This window comes from Tamandua tetradactyla, chromosome 2, assembly GCF_023851605.1.
Source record: "Tamandua tetradactyla isolate mTamTet1 chromosome 2, mTamTet1.pri, whole genome shotgun sequence".
Taxonomy (NCBI): Eukaryota; Metazoa; Chordata; class Mammalia; order Pilosa; family Myrmecophagidae; genus Tamandua; species Tamandua tetradactyla.
Window position 1 is genome coordinate 201,743,587 of NC_135328.1, and position 18,521 is coordinate 201,762,107.

The following is an 18,521-nucleotide window of genomic DNA, read 5'->3' on the forward strand; positions in this document are numbered from 1 at the left end:
CACAAAAATGGCTCTGAGTGATCCTAAAGATAAAGATTTGTTTAACCCAAAGTTTTCCCCAAGATCTTAGGTTGATGGGCACCAGGCTTGCAAGAGTAAGGCGCATGCAAATCTGCCACTTGAGGAGCTCACAGACAGGGGAGACAGATAAGCAAACAACTATTTGTGATGCGATTTTTACATGTACACTAGTAGAGGTGTTTGCAGAGCTGACAGAGCAGAGGAAGAAGTGAGCAATTCTATCTACAGAAGTCAGGGAAGTCTTTGCAGTGCAGATGATATCTGAGTAGGTATTTCTTAGGTGGAGAAGTTGACAAAGGGTATTCCATAGAAATAATAGCATATTTAGAGACATACAGGTATGCTTTGGGGCTGGTCTTTGGTAAGTACTGTTAAATATATTCTTTTTGCTGCATGCACCACTCAAGCTGGGTTAAGTAACAAATGAGCTTCATTGATTGATGTAACAGAAAAGTTCAGGGTTTCAGGTATGGCTGGATCCAGGGGCTTAAACAACAACATCAGGACTTAGTCTTTTCTCTCCATGTCTTGACTGTGTTTTCCTTCATGTCAACTTTTCATTCTCATGCTGCCTTTCCTCATGAGATGGCATAATGTCTGCTTACAACTCCAAATCTCATTCTAACCAGCAAAAAGACAGTTTGCTTTCCTGCTAATGTCAACAAAAGTCCCTGGACTGTGTCTCATTGATCTAACTTAGGTTACTTGTGCATCACTAAATCATTTCTTGGAAAGGGTCATGGACTATTTCAACAGCTCAGCTGTGGGTCAGATGCTTGCCTTCAGAGCTAGAGTGAGGCCCTCTCTTCTCTAACCCCCTAGACTAAGAATAGGGGAGAGGTGGCTTCCTGTGCTAGGTATTTTATTTGGGTTTCTCTAGTTTTCTTCTCCACCCTTTTCCTCCCTGATTTGGGCCTCAGGCGGCTGACCTGCATAGACTGTGTCAATGGGTCCCTTGCCCTCTGGTTTCCAGTTGAATTCATCCAATAGAAGACATTGGAAGATCACAAGGGTTGGCTGCATACATAATCTGAAGCTTTTATCAGGGGGCCCTTTTCACAGAGCTACTGGCTTCTTAGTCCTAGTGAATTATTCTTCTCTTGCTCTATCCAGGGGTGGTAACCGCCCTCCCATGCTACCAGTCTTGGGGTATTATGCCATCATCCCTGCTGGTTTCCCTCAATCCTGCCCACACATTTGTGTATATACAACCTTTACTAAACGCTCCTTGGATTAACCATCTGCTGAGACCTTGATAGTTACATTCACCAAAGGAAATTTGAGTTTCTATAACCAAAAAACAATAAATAAAGAGCAGGCAAAAGTGATGACAGCAATACTGGTTTGGTAGAACTAATTGCAATAATGCAAACTAGAGTGTAGTGGCTTGGACAAAGGTCATAAAGGATGGGAGTAGTGAGAAATAGTTAGATTCTGGCTGTATTTCAAAGATGAAATTAGCAATAGTTGGATTCTGGCTATATTTCAAAGGTGAAATTAGCAAAATCTGCAGATAAATTATATGTAAGTTATGAGCAATAGTGAGGAGTTGAGGATGGAAGCAACTGGGAAACACAGGTCTGGAGCCTAAGAATGAGCTCAGACCTGGCATAGTGATTTGGGAGGGAGGCATGGTGGTAAATTTAAAATATGGGCTCAGATGAGATGACCCAAGGACAGCATGTAGAATAGAATGTGAAAAGGGCAACAGGCAGAATTCAGAACATCAATACTTAAATGGCAGGCAGAGGAAGAGGTACCATGTCGTATGCATTAATTACAATGTGAGCAGCTCGAGAACAAGAATGGACTCTTTCACATCCTTCCCCTTTACCACTGTGTCCAGCAAGGTGCTGGGCACATGATATGTAGCAAATGCAGGTTATAAATGATCTTTACACAGTTACGCATTTCTAATACTCCTCCTTTCTTCTCATAATGGCTCTGAGGTTTGAGTTACAGGCAGAGAGAAGGAAGGAGGGTGGGGAGAGAGAGACAGAGAGAGAGAGAGAGAGAGAGAGAGAGAGAAATTGATACTTTGTGGCTTGATCCACTGAAACCTTGCCAAGGTTGATAAGCATTTTGCTGTCCTAGAAAACTTAAGTAGAACCTGTTAGATGATACTACAGTGGCAGGATCTCTTGCATTTCAGGGAAATCTCCAGGCAGGCAATTTCATTTCAGATTTGGTTATTTTTTTATTCGAGTACACAGTCAATATTTTAGAAAGTCCTTATTAGGTCTGAGTTATGAAAGTCATACAAGTGGTCAAAGGCCCATGTTCACACATTGCTGATGGGATGTAAAAAGATACAACCATTTTTGGAAACTGCCAGTTTATCAAACTATTATACACCTACTTTATGACCCAGCAATTCTACACCTAGCAGATGTAAGCAAATGACCACAAAAAAAAAGGCTTGCACAAAAATGCTCTTAACTTTATTGATATTAGCTCCAGTTGGAAATCTCCCAATGTCCATCAAAAGGAGAATGGATAGACAAATTATGGTATATTCAAATCATGGAATATGATACAACAGAAAAGAATGAACTGCCGATACATATAACAACAGGCATAACTCTCAAAAACATTTTGTCAAGCAAAAAGAGGTCAGACACAAGAGAGTATGGATGTATGATTTTATATGAAGTTGGAGAAGAAGCAAAACTTATCTATGGTGATAGTTACCAGAATAGTGGTTGTCCCTGAGAGGTGGGGATTGACCTGAAAGGGGCGAAAGGGAACTTTCAGGGTGATGGAGATGTTTGGGGTGATGGTTATAGGAGTATACATTTGTCAAAATTCATTGAGCTGCAGCCAACATGACAAGCAAACTCACCACCCTCCCCCTCTCCACATGGGAAATGACTCCCAGGGGTGTGGACCTCCCTGGTAACGTGGGACAGAAATCCTAGAATGAGCTGGGATTCAGCATCAAGGGATTGAGAAAACCTTCTCAACCGAAAGGGGGAAGAGTGAAATGAGACAAAATAAAGTGTCAGTGGTTGAGAGGTTATTCTGGAGGTTATTTTTACGCATTTTATAGATAACCCCTTTTTAGTTTAAGGTTAGAGAGGCTGGAATGAAGTGCCTGAAACTGTAGAGCTGTGTCCCAGTAGCCATGTTTCTTGAAGATGATTGTATAATGATAGTAGCTTTTGCAATATGAGTATGTGATTGTGAAAACCTTGTGTCTGATGGTCCTTTTATCTATGATTTTGACAGATGAGTAAAAAATGTGGATAAAAATAAATAAATAATAGGAGAACAAAGGTTAAAATCTATTGAGTAGATGAAAATACTAGTGGTCAATGAGCAGGAAGGGTAAGGGGTATGGTATGTGTGAGTTTTTTCTTTTTTCTCTTTATTTCTTTTTCAGGAGTGATGCAAACGTTCTAAAAAAAAACTCATGGTAATAAATATGCTACTATGTGATGATATTGTGAGCCAGTGACTGTGCACCATACACGGAATGTTTGTATGTTAAGAATGTTCATGTTTGTATGTTGTTTTGGTTTGATGATACAAAATAAAAAAAATTAATTGAGCTGTGTACCTAAAGTTTGCATATTTTAGTGTATGTAAATTATGCCTTAGAAAAGAATGCTAGCTTTTTTTTAAGCTGTCATCTTTAATTTGCCTTAATTCTATTTCACAGAATTAAATACTTAAATTTATTGTGTTTACTAGTCCAGATATTTTGTATGCACACTTACTCTAAATTTACATACTTAATATAAATCTGCATACTTCATACAAACCTGAGTATAGAGGATTTCTGACTTATAGTTTACTTTTAATTATATATGTTTATATATGATATCTTTCCATGATAAATATTTACGAATGAATATTCCTATGATATATCTATACATATCATTCAATGTCAAGACATACATTTAACATGCATTTATGAATATCTAATATTTGCCAATCATTGCTCTAGGCATTGAGAACACAGCAGTGAACAAAACAGACCAAGGTCCTGCTTTTATTCAGATCTACGCCGGTTCTTTCAATTGTCGGCACAGCATCAATGTATTTAAAATAGGAAAATGAATTTTACTTGAATATAGACAAGGACAAGACTGAATAACTTCATTTTTTAGCTGCTGGTGGGAAGGCAGTAAAATTGAGTGGAAAGAGCATGGGCTTTAGGAGGTCAGATGTGATTTTAAATACTAGCTCCGCCATTAACTAGTGGGGTGGGCTTTGAGCAAGTTCTTTAAAGCCACAGAATCTTAGTTTTCTCATTTGTTAGGTGGAGTTGATGATGCCTGCCTTGCAGAGTTGTTTTATAAAATATCAGGCACATTACACATGATCAGTAAACATTAGTCATTTTATAATCAATTTACAAGTAAAATTATATTTAGGGCGGCAATGTGCTACTTCCCTTGCAGCTAGTATGACAATTTTGTCCAATGAGATGTGAATGAAAGGAAGCAGACTTGCTGGGAGGTGCATCATTTTCTCTTTCTAGTGTTCCTCCTCCTTCTATCCTGCAATGTGAATGGTGGCTGGAGCTCCAGCAGCTATCTTGGACCATGGCGGGTGACCTTGAAGATAGAAGCCACGTGCTGGGATGGTGGATCAAGAAAGATTAGAAACCTGAATCCCTGTGACTTTGGAGCTGCCACACCATCCCTGGGTTGCCTACATCCAGACTGCTTTTACTTGTAAGAGAATTATCCTTCTTTCTTGCGAGGTGTCTTTTGCAGCCAAACCTAATCCCAACAGAAACACATTGTAAGTGATCCTTCAGTCCACTACTGTAGTCCAGTACTACATCTTCATAGTATCGATCACAATTGTAATTAGTAGAATAATTATGGAATTACTGTTCTAATGCCTGACTCTCCCAATTAGAATATCCATTCCATGAGAGTAGGGACTAGTGTGTTTGTTCACTGATGTATCCTCAGTTCCTATAACAAATATCTAGTTCTGATAGGTAGTAAATGCTCAATAAATGTGTGACAGAGGGAAGGAGGAAAGATGGGAAAGAAGGAGGAAGGGAGGGAGAAGTGATCAAAGAATGGAAGTAGAGAAGAAAGAGTAGAGTTAAGGAAGGAAATAAATTTCAGGATGGAGAAAGATCAGAAACAGAGCTGCTTCTGACACGAGAGAGATCCCCTCATGGGAGCGAGCAGTGAAAAAGGAAGAGGGCTGAAGACAGAAGCCTGTCTGCTTCAACTCCGTGAATCAATCAGTTCCTCTCTGCCTCCCTCCTTCGCTCTCTTTGTCTCTCTGAGGCTCACAGTGGTAGATAGGGGTAAGCTTGATATGTGCATTCATGATCCAGTCACCGCGCTTGGTCGCCAATGGGTTTTGCTCCACAGAAGTTACCTTTTCCCAAAGAGCCTCAAATTACTCTCTGCCTCACTGATAACACCCACATTTGTCTTCCTTTTCCACTCCTGGAAAGCCAGTCACTCACACAAGAGGAGAGTCGCAACATGACCCAACACGACAGCAGCCTGGAGGAGTGAAGGTTCTGATCAGCTCTACCTTCAACATTCGTTGGGAGGTGAGTGATGCAGATTTTTGACATTTTCAGTTTTCTCTAGATAAAAGTTAGACTTGGGTTTTATAGGTAGTTTGAAAGCAAGAGGTTTGTGTTAGATTCAGTTGTCAACTTGGCCAGGTGAGCATACCTAATCTTGTTGCTGCGGACATAAGCCAACAGTACGTGAACCTCATCTGTTGCCAATTACATCTGCAGTCAGCTAGGAGGCGTGTCTGCTGCAATGAGTGACGTTTGACTTAATTGGCTGGTGCTTGAATAGGAGATTGCAACGTAGCACAGCTAAGCAGCTCAGCATTCCTCATCTCAGCACTAGCAGCTCAGCCCAGGCCTTTGGAGATGCAGAAAGAAGTCAACCCGGGGGAAAGTTGATGGAACCCAGGGGCCTGGAGAGAAGACCAGCAGAGACCATCTTGTGCCTTCCATGTAAGAAAGAACCTCAGTGGAAAGTTAGCTGCCTTTCCTCTGAAGAACCAACAAAATAAATCCCCTTTTATTAAAAGCCAATCCGTCTCTGGTGTGTTGCATTCCAGCAGCTAGCAAACTAGAACAAGGTTTCACTTACAATGCTATGATCCGGAGAGCCACTATTCCATATTTTGGCATATTTCCTCCCAATCTTTTTTCTAAGATTAGATATATCATTAGATTCATTCAATCTGCACCACCCATTTATTTTGCCTAACATTGTATTGCAAGAATTTCCTTATGTTTTAAAATACTATTTGAAAACATATTTTTAAATATCTGCATAATATCTCAGATTATGTGTGTGTTCCATTATTTTTGCAAGAATTTCCTTATGTTTTAAAATACTATTTGAAAACATATTTTTAAATATGTGCATACTATCTCATTGTGTGTGTTCCATTATTTTTCTAGCCATTCCCTAATTGTTGAACATTAAGGTTTCTTTAAAATTTTTTCTTAAATAATTAACTATGCAATGACTACCTTTATATATAAATATATGGTTGTATTTCAGGTTATTTCCTTAGCGCACATTCCCAGAAGTGGTTACTGGACAAGGAGGCATCCTTATTTAAAAATTCATGCTGTGAATTTACAAAGTACATTTCAGAAAGGTTGTACAAACCATACACTCCCACATCCTCAATTTATGTCTTACCATATCCTCAATAATATCAAGTACTGTATTTAAATTTAAAAGCCTTTCCTTTTGATAGGTTAAAAATGGCATCTTGATCACTGGGGAAGATGCATTTTTTTTTTATGTATACATCATCTGAGAGCTTTCCAAGTTCTTTGCCCATTCTTCTATTAACCTATTTGCTATACATTGCAGATAGTAACTCTTGTTTATCATATTTGTTGACATTTGTCTCAGTTTCCATGTTGGATTTTTTTTTCCTTTTTTGATATACAGCAGTTTAAATTTTAGTATGTATACAGATACATTGAGCTTTTACTTTGTGATCTCTTCGCTTGTGTTTCCCTCTTGCAGAAATCTAGTTAATAATGCCCTTCATTTTCTTTTTTTTTTTGCTGATTTCTATTTTTATATTTACCATTTTAATTCACTTGAAATTTATGTTAACATAAGATATGAAGTAAGACTCTAACTTAAATCCTTTTTCCAAAGATTCTGACATTGATTATTAAAGAATCCATTTTCTCACTCCTTTGTATATGTACAATTGCGTATGCTGAAAAACAAAATACATATATATTTCCAGGTTATTTCTTCTGTTTCATTGATCTAGCTGTTAACACAAACTGTTTCGATAATTGCAGTTTCATCATTGGGAAGGGCATGCCAGGGCACACCTGTGTCCAAATTACTTTTCCAAAAAGTTCTACCAATTTAAACCATCCCCCCACCCCCATCCCAAGCCCCCCCACCTCCAGCAGTGTATGACAGCACCATTCTCACCAGGGCTGAGGGTGTCTTACTTCAATGTCTTCAAATTATGCAAGTTTACATTCTGGTTGGGCTACTATCTAGCTGTTTAACCTTGAAAAATCTCACATGCTTTAAGCCTGGTTCTTCTTCAACTACATGGAAATAACAGGAGCGCCTCCCTCAGGAGACAGTTTTGAGCTTCAAATAAATTATTTGTGAAAGCTCCTGGAAAACTAGAAAATCTTAATAAAATCCAGTCAGGGTTTGATCAGGAGATGGAAATCATATCAGTGATTTGAACAGAGAGTATTTAATATAAAGAATTGTGGGCAGGCCATGGTGGCTCAGCAGGCAGAGTTCTCACCTGCCATGCTAGAGACCTGGGTTCGATTCCTGGTGCCTGCCCATGCAAAAAAAAAAGAGATATAAAGTTAACTAGGTAACTGCTGAAAGAATAAAAAAAAAAAACTCTGAGGGATCATGGAGGTAGCAACTGCTGGAAGCAAGCTACCACCCCTAGGACTAAGGGGACCAGGTGGGAGGTGGGGGTCATTATTATTAAAGCTTAAAAGAGAAGAGGATGTTCGGTCACAAAAAGGATTGAAGTAGTGATATTTGCTGCAATGCAGCTAAACCTTGAAATCGTTATGCTAAGTGAAAGAATCCAGTCATAAAATTCCACATATTGTATGATTCCATTCATATGAAAGTCCAGAATAGAGAAATCTATAGAAACAGAAAGTAAATTAGTAGCATCCTAGGGCTGGAAGGGGGTTGGGGGAAAAGAAGGAGACTGCTAAAGGGTACAGGATTTCTTCTGGAGGTGATGAAAATGTTCTAGAATTCACTGGTGCTGGTTGCACAACTCTGTGAATATACAAAATGCCATTGAATTGCACACTTCAAGTGGGTGAATTGTGTGGTGTGTGAATTATACCTCAATAAAGCTATGAACCCAGATCCCTGAGGAAGGGGTGATGATGTCTCTTGGGCGGGGCGGGGGGGGGGGGGTTACTCCTGAGGAGGTTGCACCATGAAGCTGGTTATGCAAGGGCTGGAGAGCACTGCAAAACTATGCCCTCTGCTTTGGTGGAGTGAAAAAGTGTTGCTAGGGTGATGTTCACTGGGACAGGAAATAGACAGGTAGGAGCGAGTCCCTTATTCCAACTCTAGCCTTCCAGTCTCCTTCATAGAAGCCCCTAACAGGGAGTAAGTAGTTGGCAGAGCTGAGATGAGGTTTCCTGGGTTCCAATCCAGTCTTAGCATCCCAAAGCCAATTACAGAAGGCTGGGTTTGGAGCTGAGAAATAAATAGCGTAAAGACTGGTACACCTCGGCTATAAAGAAGAGTTTGTCCTCTAATGGGATTAAGCCTCATTTTGTAATCTCAGAGGCAGGGTCTGCAAAGGAATCTCCAAAAAGATGCCCCGAAACTTGGAGAGAAGGTTAAACTCCTGAACATCCATCCACAAGTGGATGACATGACTTTCTTTGGAATAGAAATCTTCCTCCCTCCCCTCCCCAAGGTGACCAAAGCAAAACCTCAAGACCCAAGTGAAATGCAGGAAGCTAAAATCGAAGTATTAAGCTCTTTCACTGCTGCCTAGTGGCTCTCTGCCTCTCCTTCTTCTGCTCCCTTTGCTCAAAAATACCAATAGCTAACAATTACCGAATCTGTACTGTGTTGCTGGCATTGCTCTGTGTTAAATCCATACAACAGCCTATGAGGGAGGCACTATTAGTATCCCTGGTTTACAGATGAGGAAACTGAGGCTTGAGAAAGATTTAAAGCCAGTAGTCCAGTTCCAGTGCCTGCCTCCTTGGCCACGACTTTGTGCTGCCCCCCATGGCCCGCCCTGTGCTTCTCTTAGTTATTATTAGGCAGGCAGTGGGGTCTTCACTCAATCAGGTAGCAGCAACACGAAAGATCTAGATGACCTTTAAAACCAGAACAACCAGTGGTGATGGTGGATGGTTGTGCTGCAATGCGTGGACACTTGAGTTTCAGATGCCACCAGCCTCCCCCTTGATGTTGCTTGCTGTCCGGAGGATGAGAGTGACGCCATCCTCTCATGTAGTATAAATGAGGTGCCTGGTGAAGACCTTATTAAAAATTCTGGCGCTGGAAAATCTGCCATTAGACATATTTTCTGACTTCGAGGGTAGAGGCTTGAGCTGCTTTGGTTGTTGGTGGGCCCACTGTGTTGTGCTTTTTTGGAGGAAGTAAGATGTAATTCCAGTTCTTGAAGAAAGAACTGGGCCCGGTGGGATCAGTCAGGTCTGGACTCAGAGGTGCTTGGAGGTTCCGGGTGGAGGGGAAAGGGGATGGAGAGCTGGCCCCAGGCCACGAACACCTCCCCGGATTCAGGTGAGAATACTGCTCGTAAAGGGCTCCTGAGGTGAGGTCTGGGCACAAGAAGTCATTTCCAGGAGCAGCTGAGGGCCTGCCCTATGCTTTGGAGGGACAGCCCCATTGGAGGACTGTTCCCTCTCTAGGACCAGAGTGGGTAGGGGGCCGGAATATCAGCTGGGGGACACCAGCAGAGGGCAGCTGACCTTACCGAATGGTGGGCTCTAAGGAATCCCTGAAGCAAAAGTCCTGGCAAAACAAGAAAGTCAGAGCAGAAAACCCAAGAGCTGTTTTGTAGAGTCCACAGTACATGTGAAACATTCCCTGAGAATCTCTAAAAAGAGTGGAAGATGAGGGTAGGGAAGAGGAAGTCACATTGAAGGAGCTAAGTTCTCACTACTAGAAGCTTGTGATAGAATAATCTAGGTATAAAAAAGAAAAGTATGATTAACCCAAGTCATAGTCTGATGAGGCCTGGAACATGTGGGTTACAATTGAAATGCAAATTAGATAAATGCATAGATCCACATAGGTCAGTAGACAGTCAGGTTCTTGATTTTAGGTGATTTGGCTTTAGATGAATTGACTCAGAACTGACACCTGTCTTGCTCAGAGTCTTTTTCTCGATACACAAGTCTTCAGTTTTTTTAAAATCGTAGTGGCATTCTGGAACTGCTCACAGAGTGGAATCTATTTTCTTTCTTTTTTTTTGCATCACTGTGACTTAACGAATCAAGGTGAATGCCTGCACCTTTTGGGAATCTGCTGTAGATGGGGCACAGGTTAATCTGGATTCAGAGCAGCTTTCACACTGAGAACTTACCAGTTTGCTACTTTGCTTCCAGAGAAGAGATGACCACTTGGGTGTCCAGGAAATGCCCCCAGCTGGGCAGACACCCAGGGCCTGCTTTTGAGACACATGCATCCTGTGCATTTGCAGAGGGCCCCATGCGCAAAAGGACCTCATGCATTGTGCTCTGCTGTTGCCCTCTTGACATTCTTAATAATTTTAGCTTTGAATATCTTTGTGTTTGCAAACAAAGTCTGATGGGACAATGCAGCATGCATGTGAGCCGAGGAGATAAGCTCTGTATCGGTGTCTGCCATTCTTTGCGGCCCCATTAGCATAGAGCATCCATGGTGCCCCTTTTAGCACAGAATTCCATGGGCCTGGCACATGTGGGAGTTCACCAAGATTCAAAGCAAATACAAGGTGTGTCATGGTGTGACTGAGTAGGAAACAGGAGGAGTGCAGGGAAGGGTGACAGCCTTTCCCCTCCAACCAAAACTTTCTTCAAACTCAGGAAGAAGGCAATGGACCAGGAATCCCATCCTATCTTTTCTTACTAGTGGTTCTATCACTGTGTTAGCCAATGTCTTGTGCTGAAAATGATGACACAGAAGGAAAGGGAAAGAGAGACCAACTCAGTTTCCTTTCCTTTCAGTCATTCCTAACTCATTTATAAGCCAAATATAGAATGTTGGCAGAATAGACATACATCAAGAAATGAAATAAAAACAGCTGAGTGAGTTTTGTATAGAGTTTCCACTGTTCTGGTAAGAACAAAATACGTATTCATTTTCAAGCTTTGAAATCAGAATTGTGTGTGGTGATTCCACATGCAAGCTAAGTGCTCTTACAAATACATTTAAAATGGGTATTGCACAAAATAAAGAAAATGGTAAAAAAAAATTTCATGGTAATAATGTAAAATTTTAATTTCCCTTTATTTAGAGGGAAACAAAAGGTAGCAAAAAAATAAAACAAATAAATAAATAAACCACCATGACAAGTCAAGAGAAAGACCATAAAGAAAAAGAAAAAGCTTTATATTTTAGTACCCTTAATGGCACTTTCCCCCACTTTTTGAACAAGGGGCGCTGCATTTTCATTTTTCGCTAAGCCCAGAGATTACATAGCTAGCTGGCCCTGTAGATATTGTAGTAGGGATCGAAAAGTCCTCCATCTCTTAATTCTCCTGAGCTCTGTCCTTTCCTGCGGCACCAGCTCCAGCGAGGCCGAGGGACACTGTCTGTTCTCTACCACTTCTAAGGCCACAGTCAGAGCTTCGAGATTCAAAAGAAGGTCTCGCCAGCTCCTTTTCTCGGTTGCCTCACTTTCTACTTATTCCTGACACCGTGAGACATTGTCATCACTCCCTCAATATTAATATTCATCTCATCACACATTATACTCTGTGTCCCTTTCTGACTTCTTTGCCAGACTGTGAGCCGCAAGAAGGAGGGGGACCTCTCCCCTTTGTTCGCTGCTCAGCACACAGCCAGCGCTCAATAACAGTTTTTTCACTTTTTTTTATGAAAATTTCAAGCATACATAAAAGTAGAGATGACCATTTAATGAAACCTTGTGTACCACAGCCCTCTTTGTTTACAACATCCTGCCATTCTGGGTTCATCTTACTTAATTTTGGTCTTTCTCTTTCATGCTGTTGGGTTTCTTTAAAGGCTTTGTGATTCTTGGTGGACAATTCCCATTTAGGAATACAGAACTATGTTGCTTAATATAGACAGCTGGTGTGGATTTCCTTCGCGGCTGTGTGGGTTTGTGTACCTGGAGGAGAGGGGAGATTCTTGGGTCTGAGCACGTGGACGGAGTCTGTCAATCACTCGGCTTCCACTTCAGGTGTGTGGGTGAGGAGCAGGCCAGCTGCCCAGGGACCAGGCTATCTGTTGAAGGAAGGGACACTGGACTCTCGGGGAACAGTGCTTTCGTGTTTATCACTCCAAAGTGGAGCTGTCTTTCCTGATTTTTCCTTCTGGTCATTGTGGAGAGCCACTGGTTGCCTTAGCTCTGTTCTGCCTCCCTTGTTGCCTCAGTATCCTTACTATGGGCCCTCCACAGCCAACTCTTCCATTGTTCAGAGCAATTCTTAGGACTCCGACTGGATCAAAAGCTGCTCTGTGCCCACAGGGCATATAGTCTTCCAATTAATCCCTCTGATGGCTGCCCAGAGCACACTCTTGTTCCCTGTATCTACTGTCTCTAAACAAGAAGTCTCTTTGGGGACAGAGAGTAGGTGAACATATGTGCTTAGTCTACCACACTGAATGGAAACCTCTAACAAAAACTTGTGCTGTGCATTAAATGTCTTTCTCTCCCCTTAAGGTTGAGAAGTGTGTCTCCTTCATTTGTGTGTCTCCAGGCCTTATAAAGAGTCACAGCCCCTGTAAAGGGCCCCTCCGCCACCCCAGCTCTGGCCAGTTGGTGCCTTCTTCTCACGGGTTTTAGTTTCAGCTCAGCAGTGCAACTCCGCCAAGCATCTAAGTTTTAATAATTTCAACCTCTTCCCTTTCTTCCCCCAGCCTTAGGGTTGGTAGCTGCTTCTTATAGTTGCTGCCTCTGTGATACCCTCACTTTCTCCTTTCGCCCTTTCAGTCATCTAGTTAACAATTTTAATACCAATTTAACAGTTTTTTTTCATATTCAGTTCTCTGGTGTGGTTTCTGCCTCCTGGCTGAACCATGACTGAGAAAACAGCTGCCTAAGAAACTGTATACCAACTGTACCAATAAAAGAAAAGATAGTTTAGCTCTCCGAGATAGCTCAGCTCCTTGTTAGCTTGTCTCAGGAAAACTTTGAAAATTGACAAGCTAATGTTCTTATGCTACTCTGGACTCAGAGAAATTTTTATTCCATACCAAAAAAATGACAAAAAAAATTAGGGGTAAAGAATTGTTTATTAATATATCGAGGACTGGTATTGAAACATTTTGGGTGTGGGTATATGGAAACTTTGTACTTTCTATATGATTTTTCTGTAAACCTACAACTGCTCTAATAAAAAAATGGAAAAAATAATAATTCAAACTGTGTTACCGGTGAATAAATAAGCAGACAGTCCAATGGAATATAATATAGAAATGTAAAGTCCAGAAACTATAGAAATTTAGTGTACTATAGAAGTGGCACCTCAATTCATTAGAGCAAAGCTTGACTATTGGATAGATAATATTGGGACAACTTGGTAGCTACTGGGACAAAATAAAATTGGATCCATACCTTGCACTGTATTCCAGGATAAACTCCAGATGGCTCTCATATCAATGTAAATTAAAACCATAAAATAAATAGAAGTAAACATAAGATAATTCTTAAAGAAGGCTTTTCAAACTCTGACTCAAAATTCAAAGCCATATTCCGGAGAAGATGGCGGCTTAGTAAGACGCGCGGGTCTTAGTTCCTCCTCCAGAAAAGCAACTAAAGAAACAGAAACAATACGAAACAGCTCCCGGAGTCACGACAGATACCAAAAAGACAGCGTACCCCACTCTGGAACAGCTGAACAGGCAGGGAGAATCCGCTGTGGTGAGATACTCAAGGGGCGCGCGTTTTCCCGGCCGGGGCGGCTGGCGACAGGGGTCCCCTCCACGCACGTGGCTCCCCGGTCTGACTGGGAACGTTGGATAGCGGGGCCCTCCCGTCACGCTTGGCGTTTCGGGCCAGCTGGGCAATTAGGCCCGGCACTCTCCCAAGCCGCGGCGGCCAGCGACCCCCGCCTTCACGCGCGGTTTCCCGGGCCGACTGCCGTGCAGACAGACAAGCGCCACGAGCGCCACCTACTGGGCAGGAAAAGAAAAACAGAGCCCAGAGATTTCACAGGAAAACCTTTCAACCAGCTGGGTCCCACACCCAGGGAAATCTGATCAAATGCCCAGACACCAGCAGAAAATAATGGATGACGCTCGGAAAATTGAAGATATGGCCCAGTCAAAGGAACAAACCAATAGTTCAAATGAGATACAGGAGCTGAGACAACTAATGCTGAATATACGAACAGAAATGGAAGAAGTCTTCAAAAACCAAATCAATAAATTGAGGGAGGACATGAAGAAGACATGGGCTGAACAAAAAGAAGGAATAGAAAATCTGAAAAAACAAATCACAGAACTTATGGGAGTGAAGGACAAAGAAGAAAAAATGGAAAAAACAATGGATACCTACAATGGTAGATCTAAAGAGACAGAAGCTACAATTAGTGAACTGGAGGATGGAACATCTGAATTCCAAAAAGAAACAGAAACTATAGGGAAAAGAATGGAAAAACTTGAGCAGGGGATCAGGGAACTGAATGACAATATGAAGCGCACAAATATACGTGTTGTGGGTGTCCCAGAAGGAGAAGAGAAGGGAAAAGGAGGAGAAAAACTAATGGAAGAAATTATCACTGAAAATTTCCCAACTCTTATGAAAGACTAAATTTGCAGATCCAAGAAGTGCAGCGCACCCCAAAGAGAATAGACCCAAATAGGCGTTCTCCAAGACACTTACTAGTTAGAATGTCAGAGGTCAAAGAGAAAGAGAGGATCTTGAAAGCAGCAAGAGAAAAACAATCTGTCACATACAAGGGAAACCCAATAAGACTATGTGTAGATTTCTCAGCAGAAACCATGGAAGCTAGAAGACAGTGGGATGATATATTTAAATTACTAAAAGAGAAAAACTGCCAACCAAGACTCCTATATCCAGCAAAATTGTCCTTCAAAAATGAAGGAGAAATTAAAACATTTATAGACAAAAAGTCACTGAGAGAATTTGTGACCAAGAGACCAGCTCTGCAAGAAATACTAAAGGGAGCACTAAAGTCAGATACGAAAAGACAGAAGAGAGAGGTGTGGAGTAAAAAGTGTAGAAAGAAGGAAAATCAGATATGATATATATAATACAAAAGCCAAAATGGTAGAGGAAAATATTATCCAAACAGTAATAATACTAAAAGTTAATGGACTGAATTTCCCAATCAAAAGACGTAGAATGGCAGAATGGATTACGACCCAGCAATACCACTGCTAGGTATCTACTCAAAGGACTTAAGGGCAAAGACACAGACGGACATTTGCACACCAGTGTTTATAGCAGCATTATGTACAATTACAAAGAGGTGGAAACAGCCAAAATGTTCATCAACAGACGAGTGGCTAAACAAACTGTGGCGTATACCTACGATGGAATATTATGCAGCTTTAAGACAGACTAAACTTATGAAGCATGTAGTAACATGGATGGACCTAGAGAACATTATGCTGAGTGAGTCTAGCCCAAAACTAAAGGACAAATACTGTAAGGTCCCACTGATGTGAACCGACATTCGAGAATCAGCTTGGAATATATCATTGGTAACAGAGACCAGCAGGAGTTAGAAACAGGGTAAGATAATGGGTAATTGGAGCTGAAGGGATACAGACTGTGCAACAGGACTAGATACAAAAACTCAAAAATGGACAGCACAATAATACCTAGGTGTAATGTAACTAGGTTGGAACACTGAATGAAGCTGCACCTGAAATATGGTTTTTTGTTTGTTTGTGTGTTGGTATCCTTTGTTTTTGTTTTTTTCTTTTTCCTTTTTATATATATATATATGTATTTTATTAGTATTATTATTTTAATTCTCTTCTCTATATTAACATTCTATATCTTTTCCTGCTGTTTTGCTAGTTCTTTTCCCAAAGCGATGCAAATGTACTAAGAAATGATGATCATACATCTATGTGATGATACTAAGAATTACTGAGTGCATTTGTAGAATGGAATGATTTCTAAATGTTGCGTTAATTTCTTTTCTTTTTTTTGATTAATAAAAAAAATTAAAAAAAAAATTCAAAGCCATAGAAGAAAAGATTGACACATTCAATTATGTATATAAAAGTGACATATATTATATAGAAACAACTCAATTATATAGAAAAACAACAAAAAAGACACTTTTTCATAGCAAAAAAAAAAAGCAAATCAAAAGGCAAACAACAAATTGGGGGGAAATATTTGAAGTTCATCTAAGAAAGAAAGGGTTAATCTCTGCAAAATACAAAGAGCCCCTACAAATCAACGAGACCCATGCAATTATAAAGTAATGAGCAAAGAAGGTGGACAGTTCACAAAAAAGGGAAAAAAATGGTTTGTAAACATATGCAAAGATACTTAGCCTCATTCGTATGAATAGAGATGTTTGTAATTTGAGAATTCTGAGAGAAGATGACACTTTGATGACTATAAGACAATATAAGACATGGCTATCTAGTTTCCTGAATAGACCTGGGAGGCTTCACAGCTGGGCTTTGTAAACAGCAGGGGGCTAACTTCTTAGCTATAATTCTAATGTTATTGTTTTAAGGACAGACAGGCCTTTGCAGAGTTAAAGAAGGGCTTTTGGATTTTTAACTTGAAAAATAATACTGAGAACTAAGTGTATGAAAGCTTCTAGAGGGCAAGATTGAAGTTCAGTTTTCAGTGTAAACTGGACAAGGCAGAGGCAAGGTTCTCGCTACCTCTTTAATGTTTCCCTTTTTAGAGACCTGGGCAGGCTGCTCAGAACTAATTGTATTCATAACACGAATGACATTACAGGGAGAAAATTTTCATTTCTTGGCTTGTAGTTGTCTTATATTTATAACCTTAATGTTCTGCTTGGTATGTTTTCATATTTAATAAGGCCACAATGGACGCTGGTGCTGCCACACCCATCACAGCCACACCAAGCAGAACTTGCACTTCTCTTCCCACTCGTGTTTGTTTGTTGCTATTGTTTTTAAGATCAAACAAAGAAAGCTGAATTTATTTTGTAGTAAAAACTAATAACAAAAACATTAAAGGAAAATTTAATAACCATTAAAGAAAAGAAGATTAACTATTAAAAGAGTTGGTAACACTTTGTCAATCTCTATTTTTCAATTTTACTGTTTTGTGAAGTCAAAGAGTCTGAGAATCACGGGTGGTTCCAAAATCCTCTCCAGCTATAATAGACTTAAATTTTACTTCCTTGTGTGGTTAGTAAGACAGTGAGGCATTGCAAACGCGGTCCTCAGAGACTCAGCTGATGAGGTTCTGTTTGTCAGGTCTGCATCCTCCTTTGAAACTATTTTCTTTTCCTTGCCAGCCAAAGGTGAAGTCCTAATGCATGGACCTTATTCCCACTGATGTCCCACTCCACCACACCAGGAAAGGCAGTGCAACGGACGAGATAAGAGCTCGGATTTCTTTTTTTTTTTTTATTGGGACATAAATATACAAAAAAGCAATACATTTCCAGGTACATTTTAATAAGTAGTTATAGAGCAGATTTTAATGTTTGGTTTGGGTTACAGTTCCATGATTTTTTGGTTTTTCTTCTAGTTGCTTCAGGACACTGGAGACCGACAGAAATAGCGACATAATGATTCAGCAGTCACACTCAATTGTTAAATCCTATCTTCTCTATTATACTTCTCTTTGTCTTTAGCATATATACATAAAAGCAATACATTTCAAAGTACATCACAACAATTAGTTGTAGAAAAGATTTCAGAGTTTGGTATGGGTTATAATTCCACAATTTTAAGTTTTTATTTCTAGCTGCTCTAAGGAACTGGAGACTAAAAGAAATATCAGTATAATGATTAGTTAGGTTCATTCCTAAGTACTTGATTCTTTTAGTTGCTATTTTGAATGGCATCTTTTCCTTACTGACTCCTCAGCTAGCTCATTGCTTGTGTACAGAAATGTTACTGATTTTTGCACACTAATTTTATAGCCCGCCACCTTGCTGAATTTATTAGCTCAAGTAACTTTGCTGTAGATTTCTCAGGATCTTCCAAATATAGTATCATTTCATCTTCAAATAATGAGAGTTTTATTTCTTCCTGTCCAATTTGGATGCCTTTCATTTCTTTGTCCTGCCTGATTGCTCTAGCTAGAACTTCTAGTACAATGTTGAATAATAGCGGTGACAGTGGGCACCCTTGTCTTGGACCTGATCTTAG